Source organism: Serinus canaria, chromosome 8 (assembly GCF_022539315.1).
Source record: "Serinus canaria isolate serCan28SL12 chromosome 8, serCan2020, whole genome shotgun sequence".
Lineage (NCBI taxonomy): Eukaryota > Metazoa > Chordata > Aves > Passeriformes > Fringillidae > Serinus > Serinus canaria.
In genome coordinates, this window is record NC_066322.1 from 19,351,225 (window position 1) to 19,367,891 (window position 16,667).

Here is a 16,667-nt window from a genome sequence, read left to right on the forward strand (position 1 = left end):
GTCTTAGAAAAATAGAAGATCAACAGGTAAGTTCATTTCACCCAAATGCAGACTCCTGTCAGCAATCTTTGTACTAATGTAGCTGGCAGCCAAAGCTTTCATGGTTTTTTTCCTCAAGAGAAATAGTATTTACATCAGGTGGAGAAATAAAGTAAGACTCAGTATTTTATTTTACAGTAAGAATTCATTCTCTAGATCTGAACAAGACTTTTGCCAACAAGAGGTTAGGGTTTTTTGCTATGATGTGACTGCATCCCTGAGTAATATTCAGTTGTTCGGGGTCTCCTCCAGGGAAGAACAAAAACAGTGCATGTGGAAAGCAAAGAACTATAACAGTAGGTTGCTCTGTATAAATTTCAAATTAGCACTGGACTCTGCAGATGTGAGAACTGGGCAGATACTGTTATAAGGCTTATGTTGTGTTTTCCTCTTTTGGTCTGTGTAGGAATAATTGCTCTAGATTTGAAACAGGTTAACAGTAGGGCTTTCGAAGAGGATGACTAAGTGTAAAGAACATAGTTTATGCAGCATGTACAGTGTTCTCAGAAGTAAGAATTGATAAGACTCAGCTCACATGAAGAGAAGCTGTTGGGAGTAATTGATCCTGTAGTTATTAATAATGCGAGAACTAGAATTGGGAGGATTAGGAATTTAGGATTAATGTTTGAGAATCTTTAGATTAAATCCATTAAGTAAAATGGTCCAGGGAATGTTTTATGGCCCTGAGGTGTCTGGCCTTCTGAACAGGGTTGACATAAGATTTACTACCTAGAATCCAATTTACTGTTAGTCTCTAGAAGGTTTTTAGAGGGAGGAAAAAACCTCTTTTCTTACTTTATATAGCCTTAACATGCACAAGTAAACAGTGTTTTAATGTCGATACAGGTGATCTCTTTGAGGAGCTACTGCATATTCACGTTTGTGAATGGGATATATTCTGGACATAATTTTTTTGGGAATGAACTATGTGTTTGGCCTCAGGTTAAAACAGAAATTAAATAATGTCTTGCCTATGAAGTTCATTGGAGAAAAGCAGCAATGACTGTTCTTCCTGGTGTCATTGGCTTTGTTGAATCTTAATGATGACTGGTTTGTAGAATAATCTGGTCTTTCTACAACTCCCTCCCCAGAAAAATATTGCTGAAATAGTGTTTTACAGCATATAAACAGCACATCCCTGTCCTGTTCAGCAAGCTGCAGGAAATATCAAGTATCCTGCAGCATTACCAGCTCAGCTTTGTCATTTGGTTCAAGTTTCTAGAGGCTTATTTCAGCTAAACTCCCCAAGGTCCCAAGGCTCACCTACTGGTATTTTGTAGGACTACACTGTGTATCTGATACAGTAACCTAGCATTTCTTTAATTTGTATTAATTTCTTTTTGAAATCATCGCCTGTTGTAATCATAATTATACTTCATTCTAGAGAAAAAAAATGAATTACTGTAATAAGCGTTACATCTTCTAAAATAGAATGCATAAAGGATACCATAATCTTCCTCATTTAAGACAACTGTAAATGAGATGCATATACTTGATGCCATTTCTCAGTTTCTGTTTAGTTTTTACATATTGCTATTGCACACCAGAACTGCCAGAAATCTTCATTTTGATTGCCCTTTCTGAATTTTTCTAATGGCCTACTAAAACTCCAGTCTGTTGCGGTTTTGCAATGCAACACTTTCAAATATTTGTCTTCAGTTGCTGGTATCTTTTTGGTTCCAAAGTATTGTGGGGATATTTTTTTTTTTTTTTTTTTTTTTTTTTTTGGTAGGGGGGTTGGTGTGTTTTTTTTTTTTTTTATCTGAAACTTCCTTTTGCAGGACACCAATTGAAACAAATTCATGGGCTGGGAGCGCTAAAAGGGGACACTGTAGGCAGGCTCAGTTACTCACATTGGCAACTGTTTATCATACTATCAAAGAGTGTCCCTGTTTAGTTCTGCTTTAATCAGAGTTGCACTCAAAGCAGTGGGCCAATATCTACATACCACAGTCCATTTTTAATTGTGACTTGGGACAAATTATGAACGTGGATGTTTAAGTAAAAAAGGCCTCTTAGAGTCCCTCTACTGCATTGTTTTGTGGCATTGTTTTGTGTTGGGGGAGCACTGGTGGCCTATCTAATACACAAGGAGGCACTGCAGGCACAGACTAATGGTCTGCATGTGTCACACACTTGTAACATGTTTATTAGTTTTTGGCAACATTAATGCTACCACCCTCACAGTTCCTTTTAAATAGAAGAAGTTAAGATGTGGAGAGAGTTAAGAAGGCGAATTTCTAACAGCTAATGAATTTATTTCCAGCCATGATAATCCTGTAATTCCTCTTCATATGCATAGAAACCTCATAAGTGATCGCTTGCTACAGCACTTTGAAGTAGAAGAAAATGTATCCTGTTCTGTAAGAAAGAACATAGAAAGAGCAAAGGTAACATTTCAGGGAGGCCTTGTGCCTCAGAAGGCTCCATTTCATACCTGTACAGTTTTGAGAGGATGAGGACCACAACATAAAGTGCATCTAACTAATAATAAAAGAAAAAATACATTAGTGGTTTATAATATAATGAATATAGAAGTCCCACTTTATTTAACTCCTTCCTCCAAAAAGGTACATCCTCTCTGAGAAGTCAGAGGTTGCAAATTGACGAGTGCCTTGGAATATGAGTGGTCTCAGACTTGAAATATTTCTCATTATCCACCTCAGTTCATCAAATAATGGCAATTTTAGTAGTCCAAGCTGATGAAAACTGAATCACATGCAATAATTAGCATGCCATATAATATATCTTCTCTAGACCAAATCCAGTTTTATCCAAGAAAATAAAGAAACCCCTTTGAAGAAAGTGGTTGAGTTACATGTAGCAGCTTTAAAATTTAGGCACAGAAAAAAGCTTTTAATTTGAGTCAGTGCCTTTTAATTGCCTAAGATTTGAAAACCCTGTTCAGGGCTGACCATTCCCTTTTGAAATGCGAGGCAGTACACAGTCCCTACAGAGTCTTAGGGACCAGTCCCAGGAGCCCAGTGGGCTGGGTGTGTTAACAGCAGTTGCCAGAAGGCATTGAGTCGTTGAGGGGACAGTGAAAAAAGGGATTGCACTAAAACTCCCAAATTGCCTTAAGCTTCCTGTCTGTGGGCATAGATTTCTGCAGAGCACAAAATGCTTCTCTGAGGTGGTGTGTTTGCATGTTGCTTGGGAATTTGTATGGATTTGAAAAGGCAAGTCAAGAATACTATTTTTTCATTGTTTAATGTAAAAAAAAAAGTAAATATTTTCATCTGATATTAGGAGAAACAGCAGAGAATATAGCAGCTCTGTGAGACTCAAAAAGGAATCAACAAATGCAGGATGAGCAGAAATCTTTGCATACACCTTTTACTACCTGATATTATTTTGAAACTGTGATACACCTTTTTTCTCTATAATGTGTATTAGACTAAATGATCAATATGTTCATTTCTACTTCATTCACTTTTAGTAGTGTTCATTTCCCCTTAACACTTAAAAACAGATTTAACAGATGCTCACAATGTTTCAGTAATTCTATTGCCGTCAGTAATAATCTCAGCTGCCCATATTCTGATCTTTTTCCAGGAAGTGATTATTTTCTAGTCAATACAATGAAAATTAATAACTTTATCAGAAAAATGTCAAGTTTTGCTTTCAACATGTATCTTCAAAGCAGCAGTGGGTGTCCAAGCCCTGCTGTCTGCCAGGCACATTGCCCAAACTATGAAATAATTAGATTCATTTGTAGCCAGCATGGTCTGAAGCAAAAAGTAACGAGGTCTACTACTATCGTGATGGTTGAGGAAGATGAAAAGGTACAAAATATAAAACTCTGGATTAAAATATAGCTTATTTATTTGTATCTTAATGAAATTCTATAAAATAGGCAGTAAAAAAGATAGGAAACTGGAAGTTCACGTCTGGATTCTTAAAGAAATCCAAGTTCCATTACATTTTTTTTTCCATCACTCCATTATTTTAAAACTCCTGTGATTGGACCCTCAAGATTAAAGGGTATTGAGTTATTACCAGACTATCATAGCAATAAATGAATGTTGTACTACAGAACAATCTTCAGTGATGCTGATGAGTCCCAAATTAATTTATTTCAGTATTAAATTTGTTCTGGTAATTTTGACATGGATTATGAGAATGTAAGTATTTCACTTATTTGCAGAATGAAAGTTATAGGGGTATAATGAAAAACATTTTGATGAATTTATGCATAATGCCATGAAATAAGATTGGGAAACCAAAACATCATTCAGAAAAAAAATCTGAACATTCCAGAAGGTAGTAGTGTGAAAAGACTATAAAATCAGTTGCAGAACTCCTGAAATATAGTGGCCAAAATACTGAAGATGGAAATATGCCTATTTGTTTGTTGTGCTGTGAGACATTAAAACCAGAGATCACCTGTCTGTGACAGGTGCAGTGCTGTTGCAGGTTCTCATACTTTTGGAGAAAGTAAGGCTTTGATATATTTATAGTCTCTACAGTGTACATTTTCAGATTGTGATGTATAGGAGGCAATGTTTATTTTATACTAAGGATTAACTTATTGTACCCAGTATGATTTCAGGTGATGACTGCAGTAATTTTCCAAAATTTACTATATGGTTTAGTGTTTTAATTCTCTACCAAATGATAATCAGATATGAAAAAAAGAATGAGTAGTGGAGAGGCAAAAATGACTGCCAGTATTGGCTATTATGTATGTGATACTCTGCTATCATCCCTAGATTGCTCAGAATCCCTTAGTCCTCCTAAAGACAGACTTAAGGATCATCACATTTGCAGACAATAGCTTTTCCAAAGCTGAGTTTTGTTATGCCAATAGGATTTTATACATCTGGTTTTATTTTTAGGTATGGAAAAGGCTCAAAATTCATTCCAGATGATATATAGCAGTCTTGTCTTTTAGTTTCCTCTAGATAAAAACATCCAACCTATCTTAACCACAAATACTATTTCTGATCTTTATTTATTCTCACATCTGCAAGCCAGCTATGATTATGATCCTTCTAGTACTTTGGCAGGTGCCTAATTTTTAAGCATCTAAATATATGTGCACCTCACTGGGGTTTATATTTATCTGTGTCTTTTTTCTCCTAGGACTAGTTCCAGCTACAGCAAAGTAGCTAGACATTTCTAAATTCAGTGATTGTAACTGGGGAGTTTATATAGGAAATGTAGAATCAATATATATTTCTTGGGCATTTGTATGGTGTTAAAACAAGTATAAACCAGAATGACATTACTATCATTTTGAGTTGGAGAAATGTGGGTGTGTTGAAAAAAAATCAAAAAGGATGATTAGTTCTCTCCATTTGCTCTTCTGTTGGACCCAAGATGATTATGGTACTGAAAATACCTGGAAAGACCCCTAGGAAGCAGTGAATGAGAGAAGAGCACTGAAAATGAGTCTTTGGGAAAGGAGAATGACTAAATGAAAATGGGTATTCAGTGTCCACCATTTAGTGATGCCTGTACTGCCAACAGCAAGGGGAAGAGATTGATGAAGTGTTGATGCGAAAACTCTGATGAGCAGCTCCAGATAGTATCTGAGATAAGCTACAGTCTTGCAGTTTTGCTGTTTGAAGTAATCCCTTAAAATTCCTACAGACCTGTGCTAAATTGCACCTAATTGAATAGGTCAGAATTTCCCACATTCTAAGAGACAAAATTCTTCATGTATATATAAGCAAGTGCAGCTATTGACTTCAGTGGGCTCGTGTCAGATTGCTAGAGCTCTGAATTTGGCCTGTTTGCCTTTGGAGCCCAAAGGGAGTGTTTTGTGGATGACAAAACATCCACAGTGTAGCAAGAGAGATGCATTTTGACAGGAGTGAGAGTAATGAACAGGCAGGTGAAAATACCTGGGCATGTTATGCTTCGTGGCAAGCTTCACAGGCAGGAAAGCTGCTGCCTTTAGAGATGCCTGTGGGTCTGTCACTTTATTTGTCTCTGTCAGGGTTCATTTATCAGAACTGCTTTGTCTCCAAGGCCTGTATTCCCAATGGCTTACCTTAGCCCGTAAGGAATTTGTGTTATCTGCTTTGAATATGTCTCAAATTCCCAAGAAAACTCTGGATCTATTTCTTTATTATAAAAAGGAATGGCAAAGAGATGGTAGCTTGTCCTGTTGTTTAGAAATGTAATTTTATGATATGTTTCTGAAACTCACTGGACTTACTGTTTTTGAGGAAAAAAAAGTACTCTTTAAATGATCCTACAAAATGAATCTGCTAATTTATCTTATACTGCTTACCCTTAAACTCTTAGTTGTATTGCAAGATTTCATCTCAAACTGCATTGAGAAAGAGGAACACAAGCAATGTTTTAAGAGTTGTGGTGGTGGACAGAGCAGTAACAGACTGTCACAGTGCATATTCATAGAATTTCAGACACCTACATTGATCAAACAATAAAAAATAGAATGAGAGAACGCACAGTTTGATTTCAAACATGTCAAGCTGGTACAATCTACTAACTTTGAAACCTGACCACAAGTTTGCATTACCCACTTTTTCTGTTTAATTTCCAGCTGTGGGAGCCACAGGAATGGGCTGCAGGCATGGGAATGTTGCTGCTGTCCCTTCAACAGGGAGTTTCCCTGTTCCTGACTTCCCCTCCCCAAAGGCAAAATGGTCTGGCTTGTAAAACAGTGGCTTCTTTCTATTCAGAAGACAGCAGCACAAAATGCAGGAATTATTTTGTTTTTGAAACAATTCCCTCAAAAATAGATGTTGAGTGCTTTGCTTCCTCTCTTTCTTTTTAGACCTCTCACTTCAAAAAATGTGTTCATCTTAATTTCTTTTAAAATTGCTGCTTTTATTTAATCAAATTAAAACTGTGTATTCTGAGGGTCATGATTTGGTAGATAACTCAGATCCAAGGTTTTTAATAGTTTTTTTAAAGAAAAGTTGTTAAACATCAAGAGTTAGTAAAAATTGAAGTCCATGCCAGCCTTTCCTAGGTCTATGTAAAACCTATGTTTGGGGAGCTTACAAAGCCACCACAACAAAACAGCAAACTGTCAATACCAGTAAAAGCCATTTCATGGGAAAAGATGACCTGCCTCAGAAAACAAACCCTCCCCTGCTGTTCCCTTACCAGGAAATTGGCCTGCAACAGAAATATGCTCCTTTATCCATCCAACAAATGTCTGAGCACGAAATTAAAAAGTCTCATTTTAAGTGAATAGGGAAGAGATCAGTGAGCTCTTGATCAAGCATGCATTAAATAAAACCCTTGTGGAGCTCCTTGTATAAGAGCTCCTAAGGCTTCTCCACTGTTGTGGTACTGCCAGGAGGTACAAGCAGGAGGGCTGGGTGGTACAGAACATCCTGCTATACTGTGAGAGTAAGCAAGTTAAATTTAGCAGGAAGATATTTTTTAAATTAAAATTAAAAATTGAGCACTGTATTGCATCCATGGTGTGATGAAAAGTGTATTGTGCCACTTACTTGACCATAGCTTATTGTGCACTACACTTTATAAAAAAGATGAAACTAGACCTGATGAGGGTCTATTCAGTTCAGGTGAACTTTTTCAAAGGGAAGGGATGTTGGGGCTTCCCTGGGATTAGCTTCTGAGTGTTACTGGGCATGCTCACCTGGTAGAGCTTTCATAGCTCAGTACAAACATCTGGGGAGTTTGTAGAGGACCTGGGAAATGCTTCTAAGGCAGGGAGCAGACATGTAGCTACATATAAAGGGACAAGGAAAGCCACCTTAGGCTTTAAAAGGGACTGCTGAATGTGTAGTAATCCAAAGCTTGAAAACTGCTGGACATGGGGGCAGGATGTGAATATACGGACACTAAGGATAGGAAATAAATTGTTTGTGAATTGTTTTCTAAAGCTGCCTTTTTAAACAGATCTGCATTATGTCAACTTGAAAAGCAACCTTGCTCTAGTTTGGGTTCTACTGAAACCTAGCTTAGGAATGGAAACCCTTTAACCGTTTTTGAACTGCTGATTCTGAGGAAGGTGCAAATAGTTCTGCCCTAATGTGCTGGCTTGCTCCCTGCCCTGTCACCCAGGGTTATAGAGGTCTCCTCTAAAGTAGATCCATTGATTCTTGTGAAGCTGATCTGGGTCTATCTCTTTGTCTGGCTTTTAGCATATGGCTGTTGGTGTTCCTATGGTGAGTCTGAGTCACTATAAGCTCCAGTTATCACCCATGTTTCAAGATTTCATTTGCATTAGATTTTTCAGCATCTTACAACATGTCTGTAACATTCCAAACATTTGAGCAGTCTAAGACAGCTGGATTTTTCTTTCTTTAAATGAACTGCCATAAAAATGTACCTTTATGTATTCTCTGTGCCAGGTATGGAGCTTCATCTCACAGTTGTGGTAATCTGAAGACCAAAAGGACAAGTTTTTACCCCTGTTGCGTTTTTTTCAGATATTTTATTAGACCAAAAGAAACAAGGAGTGAGAACTAGGACTAGGAGAACTAAGTAATTGAAAAGGGGAAATTCTCTGAGTTAGAAAGTCCTGAGATGCCAGAATTTAAAGCCCAACATTCCTATGTAAAATAAAACAGATCAGGCTGATTTTAAAAACAACCTGTAAATAGCATTTCTTGGTTGTATTTTTTCTCTTCTTCCAAGTCTGTAAAATGAAACTCATCAGACTCAGGCAGTCTATTTTTCAATCACAAGAATTTTCAAGTGTAATTCAATTTAGGTGTGTTGAGTTGAGGAAAATACCTTAAAATACTAAATATTTGTTTTAAAAGAAAGTCCAGCTGAATGGTTTATCATGAAGTTTTCATCACTCCTTATTATCCTGTAACTTGATGCTAATTCCTGCTGTGGTAAATCCTGAAGACTTCCTGTCCTCTCTTGTATTTCGATATCTACTGTGAAATAAGTATTCAGAAATCAGGAGCAAGGAAGATGGCTAATGACAAGCTTGAGTTCTCAAACACAAATATCTCTGTAAGAGAACTTTAATTCAAGCATGCACTGTATAATTTCATCCTGATGCCACTTTTATTTATGTGCTTGCTTAAATAAACTTATGTCCATCTAAGTCATCAATAAGTGATATCAGAAGCACATGATTTGGTCTTCATTAGCTGAGATTATGCTGTTCCTTTTCTCACTATAAATCTAAGAAAATCAATGCATCAGAAGTATAGGGTAAAACTTCCCAGCCCTTCCTGATGGTGTCAAGAACATGAAGTCATGGTACTGGAAAAGCATTTTGAATAGGGTAGATACAAATTCCTGCTTTCCATTGTATTTCTGTTCCTGAGTAATGTTCTTAAGTAATTATTATAAACCACAATTTTCAGGCTGTAAGACAGTATGTTTCAAGCACAGAGCTATTTCATCTCCAAGGTAATGATTTCACAGAAGTTATTTTTGTGGAACACACTGGCTGAAATTTGAAGGTACAAAGGCCTTTATACAATCTTTCTTCATGGTGACTTGTACTTCTACATTCAACTAGTTATATTTATGCCTGGGATGGATGTATGTTTAAGTTGGAAATTACCTTAAAATAATAATGACCTGAAATGGGAAACTTGGATTGTATAATGTAGTTTAGTCCATTCAAGAAGAATAAAATGGCAATGGGAGTAGGAAAATGCTGGTAAACTGACAAAAGGAATTAAGAATGGGTCATGGAGTGTGACCCATTAACCATCAAGAAACGAGGAAAATGAATGATGAGTTGTTTGAGAATGGAGGGGACCAATCATTTTGTGGGAGCTAGTGTGATAGATGTCTTCTGGATGATTAAAAATGTATTTTTCTAGCACAATTACTTTTAAAAATATTTTAAGGGGAAGGCATTGGTTTATTTTTAGTTTTCTTTTAGGGCAGGATAGTACAGAGGCAGCGCCACATCATGCAAAGGTACAAGGACAAAATAATGCACACATGGAAGCCTTGGTAAACACACTATCAAACCTACACATGGTTGATTCATTTCAGAGTTTGTTGCTGGGCTAAACACAGGGTCTCCAGCTTCTGAAACAAAAGCTCTGTTATGAAGCAAAAGAAACAGCTCCCTGAGCTCGAGCCAGCTGAGTTTGTTATATTCAGTCCAGACTGCTTTACAACCAATAATTTTTCTAGTTTATGTACAGTACCCTTCTATTTCCAGAGGCATGGTTTTATTTGACTGTCCATTCACCTAGGATACAAGTTTAAGTTAAACTTGATGGTGCCAAATATGGCAAGTTGATCTTATACCTCTTTGATATCCCATTTTGCAAAGCCAAAGTAAGCATTACCAAGCTCTACAATTGTGGCTTACCACATTTACCATTAAATGCAGCATTTTAAAACTTACTGTGGCATATCAAAGCCATGTGATCATTGAGATGCACAAGACCAAAATTACAGTGACAGTCATATCATTATATACGGTTTCCTGCATTTTTTATGCTATCATGAAACACAAAATGGATGCTAAAAAACATAGATCAAGCAAGAAAAACATTAAAGCATTAGAAAAGCATTCATACACTTGAGAGGTTAAGAAATGTGTAAAACAGGAAGAAAATTAAATCTATTTTAAATTTATCAGGACTCATCTCAGATGAGTTCAGTTGTTTCTGTAACTCAAAGATTGTTCCAGAAGTCCATCCTTTGATATTAAAAAGAGCCTTGTAATTTGCTGGCTACATTTATCTATGGCTAGTTTATCATATATTTGCATAAAAAAGCACTTATATACAATTATATATACCATAAAAAGTGCAATATACCATTTCTTGGTAAATTGATGGTAAATTATTGTATTCTCCATTAGCCTCAGCTTTGGTAGACTGAATTGGGCAGTACTTGTAGTGATTTCTTGTAAAAAAATTTTTATTTTCTCTGGTACTTTTTTGCATCCATTTCATTTTGAATACATCATTTGAAAGAAATGCTTAGGGTCTTTGGGTAAAAGAATTCACATTAAATATTTCTGCCTTGTTGTTTGATAATAAATACTGTCTTTTTTTTTTCTTCTATTCTTTTTGTCTTGGTGCAAACTTCATGCTGTAATGCAGATCTGGGATAATTTTCCTGCCCTCAGCACAGATTTTTGTTGATTGAGAAAGTATACCAAAGCTTGCAGCTTGGGCCCACATGTTTTATTCTTCTGGACCTTTCAGGCATGAAGGATGCTATACAACAAGTCCCAGAAATATTCTATATTTATAAGGATTTACTCTCAATTTGCACTATTATTCACAAATGTATGAATGATAAAACTCTGATACCATTGGGCTTATACAACAGCTATATTAAAATGTAGAAATTAAAATGTGAAGAAAAAACCCCAATCTTCCAGAAGACCCACATGTCTGGATGCAATAATGAGCTAGGGCTAAAGACATTGCTTAAGGCTTAAATCCCATTAATTATTTTCACTAGGAAGTGTCTTTTAAAAACGCTTTAGGATTTTTAGCAAAGTTCTTGATATTACAAGGATGCTTGTTTTATTTTGTTAAGAATAAAATATAAAGATCAGTCACATTTGAAGTGATTATTTACAGGTGCAGTCTGAAGATATTTATTAGATGTGTTTTAAGTCTGAATATGAGAACATGGAATGGTTGGTACGTTAGAGAAGGGAAACCCCTTCATACATGTCATTCTCAAGCTACCCCATCTGACAGTTTGAGACAGGAGAGAAACCTTGTGCAAAGACAGTAAAAAAAATGGCTGAGAGTAAAAATCTACTTAATGATTCTGTCCCTCCTGTTTTGTATGCTGCAGACTTCAATTTTTTTGAATCATGGGCTACCTCTGTCAGGTTAAATTGGATAAATTTATTACTAAAAGGTTGTTTCAACAAAGACTAATTATTTTTAGTTCTTAGCTTTTCCCACACTATTCTTCAATATTTATCTTCTAAAATAAATAATAAGACAGCAAGAACTATATGAACTGTATGTGAATGTACCACAGTGATATTTGAAGATGAAATATTTTTGATTTATCACAAAGTATGTATGTCTTAAGAATAGTATGTTATTTCCTCTTTTGCTATGTTGTCTCATCTTAGTCAAATACCACAAGACAGGCTTTCTTTAAAGTGTCACGTGAATTAAAATCAGTTGCTTATGGATTTGAAGAATCTATAAGAATAATTAATAATTTGAGAAGAATTAATTTTTAAATATAGCTTGCTTATAGCAAGTACCATAGAAAAATAGAGAAGGGAAAACCTATGCAAGTAAAAGGAATTTCTAGATTTGGACATGGGGGAAAAGGGAAAAATCTAGAGGATTGATACAGAACAAGAAATGTTTTGCACAATATTTTTTTCCTTAGTGAGATACTAGACTTTGCTTTAATATCTTTTTTTGTATCTGTAGTGTTGGTACTGATGCAAAACAAATATCCTGTCTGCCTTTCGATGAATGAAAGAGGTGGTTGCTTTTGTAGCCAACCTTTTGGAACAGAAAAGATTCCAATTTCTCATTTGTTTCCAAGCCAGGTGCTGATTGTAACAATAGCAATTTGACATAACTACTGTGGGATTCATATTTAAGTTATGCATTATAATGTGCATGATTTTATTGCTTCTTTTATAAATGTAGAGGAGTTCTGTGGGGTTTTAGAAGTTGATAAGAGTGGAAATACTATTTTTTCAATATTTCTTCAGTTTGCCTTTTTTCTGTGTGTATGTGAATAGATGCAACTTTAGTGTTTGTGCCAATCCTTCTTGAATTACTGAACTACCTTAATGTAAATCAAGGTTTTATCACCTCAACAAGGCAATTTTTCTTGGCCTTAAAAATCTTAAAACACAGCAGAAGTTGTAGGTTCTACAGGCAGTAACCTGTTATTCATAACTTCCTTTGTCCTTGGACAGGTGGAACAATGTCCTATGACTTGAACTGTGCTGGAAAGAACTGAACTAGATGAGTGACAAGTCACTTCAAATATTCCCAATGTTAAGATAAATTAGTTATTTCATTTAATAATCAAATAATTTAGTGCAATTCACAGGTATGGGTTAAGTCTCATCAAACTTTTTTTTTACATAAAATCACATCATCAATCATGATCTTTAAAAATTGAACAATTATATTTAAAAAGTCATCCATTTGTTTCTGTCACCACATTAAAGCTAGAATATCAGGTAGTCTAAAAATGAGATTGATGCAGACAGTCATCTTGCTCTCTTAAGCAGCTACAGTATAAAGTGCAATATTCTCTAATTTCTTGCCTCCATAATTTTTTTTCTCCTGCTTTTTTCTGGTAAATGATCATGGCTCTTGTGGGTCTAAATGCCTTCTTTGCAAGGCTTGCCTTCCTTAGTTGTTCATATTGTCCTGTCTCTTGCAGCTGTGCATTCAAAGGAAGAGAGCCCTTGCTGTAGTAAAGAACCTTCATTAAAACGCTCTGGGATTACCTGTTTCTCTTGCTTTCTTACTTCATAGAGCTTCAGTAAGAGGGAGATGTAAAACATCATATTGCATTTTGTTCAGTAAATATATTGTTTTATTCATTAGTCGTGTTTGTTAAACTGGTGAATTTGGAAAGCATTTTAAGTGATACCTGCCTTTCCCACTTGCTTGCCTTGCCTATATGTCTGTGGACGTATGTATACATCTGGGCTCTCTGTGGTTTCTCTTACTACTGTATTTGCGTCACCTAATTCAAAACAGACTTTCTGCTGTTTTCAACCAGAATGGGTTTGTGGCTTAGTATGTGAAATAGAAGTGACTGCACAAATGTGAAATTCTGATGCTAGACATTCCGGCTAGGTCTCTACAGACAGGAATGTGCATTTGTCTGGGCAAGCATTATAGTCCTAGGGGTGCTTAACTATTTTAGTGACAGCCTGAATATGTTGAAGTTGTTTGATTTTAAAAATAAGAAAACCAAGGAGTTTATTTTAAAGAAAAGACTGCCTCAGCACAGCTTCAGCATTTTTGCAGTGTAAATCTCATGCAATACAACTGTGGAAAATTTAGCGAAAGACCGAAAGAAGAATAAAATTTCTTATGCATATCAAGTGTGAATATTAAGTGAGCTGTAAAAACAAAGAGGAATGTTTACTAGTGGGGTCAGTCCTAATGATGGGATATGATGCACAGATTGCTCCTAATTATTTATGATACTGAACTGTATCTGCTAAGGAAGGCAAATGTATTAGGTCCACAAATTCCCTAAAGGTCTCTAAATTTTGAAGCATGAGATGGCTTATCCCATATTCCGTCCTCCTTCTGTCTTTTGGAGAAAGCAGCTACTTCACATTGCTCTGGTAGTGATGAGCACAAGTCACCAGTACAGCCACCAGTGCTTCATAATCAAAAAGCAAGTTGTTAAACTGAAATTGTCCCTGTGGGGAAGGGTTAATCTCTCCAGCAAGGTTAGGAGAGAATGAAGAATGAGGAAGGAAAGATTTCTGCTCTTGGATAGGAGAGAGAGAAGGAGTTTCCGCTCCTCTGTGACAGAAATTTCTTCGGATAGATTGATGTGACTTGAAAATTCAAGTACTTAGGGTTTTTTTCAGGATTTTATTTTCAAGTTTCAGAATATAGAAAATATCTTCCCTTTAGCCCGCTGCTAAGAACCACCTCTTCCCTCTGCCTGAAGCAATTTCAGTCTTTCCTATTATGGCTTTGCATTCTGGAGCTGCCTATAAAACCTTCAGTCATTGTTCCCAGGGACAGGAGCAATCAAGGGAACCCCTCTGATGGACACAGAGATGTAGCATGACCACATCATCCTCAAATAGAAAATCAGCTGAAAAATACTGTGTTCCTCATTCCTGGCCCAGGCAGTGCCAGGGATCTTCCATTGCCAATTCTTCTGCTTTGCTCCATCAGCCTGAAATGGTAGGACTCCTCTTAGCAAGTCCCAAGTCCTGGGATTTTTTTAGAGGTTCCCTACAGCTCTTCTGATGGCTTTGGTTAACTCCTGGAGCCGGGTGCATAGTGTGGGAGATAACAGGCCATAGACTGACATGGCAGAATAAACAAATTTCTGACAGTTTCTGTAATGTCAGTTTTGTATGTTTGACTCTTGTAGTGTGAATGGCTCATCACTTGCTTGAACCAGTTCTTACAAGTAATGGAATTGAATGAAAATAGAATAGCACATGTTCATATCTGTATTTATCATGGGCATAAAACAAATTTCCAAAGTAACGTGTCAGCTGCATTTTAATTTGATTTCTTTTATATGAGTAAGGAGATTTATTTTATTATGAACTGAAATGAAAATGCTGAGAAAAAACAGAGCTCATGTTTATATTGTATTATACAGTGAGGCACGAGGCTCCCGAAAGACAGGAAACTGAATGTTTGATTTGGTAATTCTCATTTTTTTCCATTCTGAAACTCTATCTGCTCTGAGGACCTTTCTTGTGTTCCTTTCAGGAACTAGAGATGATTTCCTGTCTATTGAGGAAGCGTACAGTAGCCAGAGGCAGAACAACTTAAGTTAAAGACTTAAATTTTAAATCCTGTATGATTATTGGAAAAACTGCATCATGCAAATGCTTTTTCTGTTATCTTTGGAAAGCAGTAGGATGCTTTTTTTGTATTCATATGGTGTTGCATAAAATGGAAACACAGGTAAAGTGTCAGATCCATGATCCATCTAACCCTTTATTCTGTCCCAGAGAGTGGCCAAGAGTGGAAGCTCAGAGGTGTGTAAGAACATCTTTCAGTGCTCTGTCCCAGTGTAAAGAAATTTGCTGTTGAAGATGTTTCCTCTTCAGAACATCTCTACTGTCATGTTTGAAAGCTGCTGACAAACCTATTTTATACTAATTTGCTTGATTCATTTTGAATCTACATATTTGCACTTAAAATATTAAAGTTATAAATACTACCATTTCAAGATTCAGTATGTGAAAAAATATTTCCTATTCTTAACTTTAAATCTATTGAATGATTACTTCGTGTGACTGCCAGTTTTCTTGAATTATAAGAAACACTGAGAAATTATTTGACCATTTTTTCTATTATAATGTTTAATTTTCACATTTAGTGCAACTCATATCAAAGCTGAAATTTCTAAATCCTTTAAATTTTTTCTTGTTCAGAAAACATACCATACTTCTTGAACTGGCCTACATAGTGTGATAATGAAACATCCTTCTGTGGAAGGTGATCACTAGTAGCAGTTTTAATGTGTTTGCTAGAGTTCTAGTCAGTGTTGAATGATTGTTTATTTCTTTTCTTTTAATTTTTGCCAGCATCTGCTGGCATTTAATGCCAACATTAAACTACGGTTTTCAGAAAATTATCCAGAGTAATTCCAATATGTTACATGCATATTTTAAGTAACACACACAGCCTGAGAAACAGAGGTCCCTTTCCCAAGGCCAAAGCATTCTGCCATCTTCACACAGTGAAATCACACTGGAGCCCTGTGTGTAGCAGGGGAGGGTTGGTATTTAACACAGTGGAGTTGAGACAATTCACAGTTCTTGTGAGCACTGTAGAATTTGAACTGCAAAAAGAAACTGTTTTTCTAGGTGAACAATTTGAATCACCTCGTACTGACTGCAGATTTGTTATGACTGCTTTCTAGTTTTGATTAGCCACAGAAAAGCTGTACTGGTGTAATATGCACTTAAGAAATTTAATACTCCTTCCAGGTTATCTAAAGCATGTCAGTATATATAACGGAGTTTTTCTATGATAGCAAGCTGTTGAGAAAGCAGTTTGGAA